General features: G+C 33.7%; 1 protein-coding gene across 1 annotated transcript in view; it reads left to right on the top strand.

The window, feature by feature from the left end:
- The first annotated feature begins 6 nt into the window (after positions 1 to 6).
- LOC125504234 (neurotactin-like) overlaps positions 7 to 3,031 on the top strand; it is an 11,417-nt gene continuing 8,392 nt past the window's right edge. The window contains exon 1 of the mRNA XM_048665922.1: positions 7 to 229. The gene's annotated coding sequence lies outside the window, so the exon portion shown is untranslated. The remainder of the gene's footprint in view (positions 230 to 3,031) is intronic.

Raw genomic sequence — 3,031 nt, 5'->3', positions numbered from 1 at the left:
ACCCTGTTGAGTAAACAGCACATTTTCTATTACCATTAATAACCGAGAGAACATGTGTAGACACCGAAATTTGGGTACCCGGAGTATTTTGTACCTTTATCTTTATTTCAATGAACTTGTCGGCGCAAGAATATCTAACTTAATCTAGGGCCAAACCGAAAGGAAATCGATACTCGACAAAGGGCCGGAATAATAGCCGGCGTTTTAGCGTTGTTTTTATTATTTTTCGGTAAGTTTTTCTCATTAGCGTTGAAAAAGCATACATATGTGAGCAGAATAGGCTTTTAATAGATCTTCCTGTAGGAGACGTGTGGGTACAAAGCCTAATTTAGCACTCATCAATTTTATACAACAATTTTTAATTATAAATTCAGTCAGAGATGAAATGAAAGTTATTTGAATAGTAATAAACGTAGTAAGGTCGACATATTTTTTAAAATAATTTTTGGTGGTTCCAAAATTAACTCGAGTAATACTTCGTCCAGGATTGCCACGCATTTCTGTTTTATGTTATTGTGAAACGAAATGCTAGAGATTATTTTCTAAAACGGGTGCTATCAAAACGAGCGAAGAACTAGACTCAGTAAAAAGCATCTTCAAAAAATGTTATTATTAAATGTTAGTTTGGCATATAAATCGTATATTTCATTTAATCACTCTAGTTTATTATCAGTTTCTTTGTTCTTTAAGTAGCTACTTCTGACCCATGTTTTGTTTTTGATTTTAGAATAAGTATTTTATTTTTACAAGCTTACCAATGTTATGAAATATTTTTTTAATAAACTAAATCATGATATATCATCACTATTTTTACTATCATCATTGCGCAATGATGATTTTTAATGAAAAATTTAAAAAGTAACATGTTCCTTTGTGAACCGCATTTTGAAACCAAAGTGAACAGGAACGTTGTAGTCTGTTACAGCTGCTTTAATATATCGATTAATGACAAAGTTGAAATATAATTTTCAAATCTTAGTATATTCGAGAAATAAGCTGAATTTAAGTAAAAATCACGTACTATTCACATATCCCCATTGAGAAATAACACAAATTTTGAATCATAATCATAATCTGTATAAACTAACATGCTGGCATGGTGCCATTTTTACGGACTCTAATATGGGGCTCCCGGTTATTATAAACGGTACGAGATGGATTATGGATCTTTAGCACAAAACCTGCTTGAGCAAATGCAATAGACCAGGCCTTTTTATTGTGACGATTAAAAATTTCCAAGTTCGTAGGCTCATCTAAAAACATCTCGTTGATTTTGAAGAGAAAGTCAGGATTCTGCTTTGATTTGCAAGATTATTATTATTATTACATGTTGTAATATTACATGTTGCAAATCGTAGTAAATTTGGAGCCTATCTGCTTTTTTCATTGATAAATAAACTTTCAACTTTTTATACACCACTGTGCTCCTCAGACATAATCATGGATTTTTGTTCTCAAAGCACTCTTGGCGAAATAGTGTTGAAAATTTTGATCAAATCGTTTTTGGACAATAAAACTTTGCATCAGTCATGTTTGAGTGGAAACCTATACTTTCATCAGTTTTCCAATTATAAAACCAAAAAGACATTTCAAACATTTTTTTCAATTGTTCTCTTCAAAAACTCAATAATCCACGAGAAACGTTGTTAATGGCATCTTTCATAAAAATCGAGATTTACAGGGTGGTCCTTGTAAATGCGTTATATGGTTACTGCAAATTGTAGATGTCAAAATAATAGGATTTACTTAAAACACTTCTTAGTAAAATATTGGGCTTTTAATGTTGGGAACTTCCAGCTTCAACTTATTTTTAAGGTATCTGTTAGAGGGCTACGCATGCTATGCTGTTTGGTTATTTTTTATTTTTGAATAAATGATAATAATATCGTATAATAATAAGCTCTCTTGTATCAGTAATGTTAGTCATCGTCATTTTTGAAAGGTATTCACATTATTTGGATTGAGAAATTCAAATAAGATTTTCACTTTGAACAACAAATGAGGATCATCAAGAAATGAGCTTTCAACATGAAAGTGTGTACTTCCTTCAGTAACAAAATTTTAAGTTTTTTTTTGTTTCTGCTTTACTTCGAGTCTTCAAATAATTTATTCTTCTTCTTCTTCATTCTTGATTTTAGGCGAATCGCCTGTTCAATTATCGTTCACTTGCGTGAGACTGTCTCTACATCGTTTCCTGGGGCGCCCAGCGTCTCTTCGTCCCAATGGCAATACTCTCAAGTCTGCGGTGGTCCATCCTGCTTATGTGCTCATTCCATTCCTTCTTCCTGTTTGCTACCCATTCATTGATGTTCTTGACATAACAGGCTGTTTTGATATCCTCGCTTCTCTTTCTATCCAGCAGTGTATTTCCGGTGATTATACGGTGTATTTTCATCTCAGCTGTCTCTGGGAGTCTTGGTTTTCGCTGTTTCTGGCCTGGTTTCTGCGGTATATGTCATCACCGGCTTCATGAAGGTTTTGTAGATCCTCGATTTAGTGTCTTTAGTGTCCATTCCCATACTCTTATTGCACCATATGGCATTCATGCCCGGTTTCCAAACTCCAACATATCGGTTACATAAGCTTATGAGTCTCATAAACTACCAAAATCACGTCTGTTGGGTTTCTCAACGTCTGTTTAAAGCTTATTGGTTCCATAAGTTATCGAATAGATATCTACTCGAAGATGGATGGATTTCGGCTTCATAACGTCTGACGCAAGCGTGTAGGGTTTGTTGTCATTTTTACAACAGAGCGATTCTAACCTAACATAACCTATTCTTATTACATAACAGCATAACAGCATTGCATTTATTTTGTTTAACGTATAAAAATTTATTATCATTATGTAAAATGGATAATTCGAGTTCATCTTCTGATGATGAAATTATTGAACTTCTAAGTTATATTGAACGGCCAAGACGGTATGTTGAACGAGAGGACCAAATGAACAAATATGGATATTCTGAATTTCGCGGCAGGTTTCGTTTAACGAAACACTGTTTCAGTGTATTATTGGACCTTATTGGGG

Source organism: Dendroctonus ponderosae, unplaced genomic scaffold (assembly GCF_020466585.1).
Source record: "Dendroctonus ponderosae isolate FM_Combo_2020 unplaced genomic scaffold, Dpon_F_20191213v2 Dpon_F_20191213_4, whole genome shotgun sequence".
Taxonomy (NCBI): domain Eukaryota; kingdom Metazoa; phylum Arthropoda; class Insecta; order Coleoptera; family Curculionidae; genus Dendroctonus; species Dendroctonus ponderosae.
The sequence above is the reverse complement of the archived record's forward strand: the minus strand, read 5'-3'. Positions and strand labels throughout refer to the sequence as shown.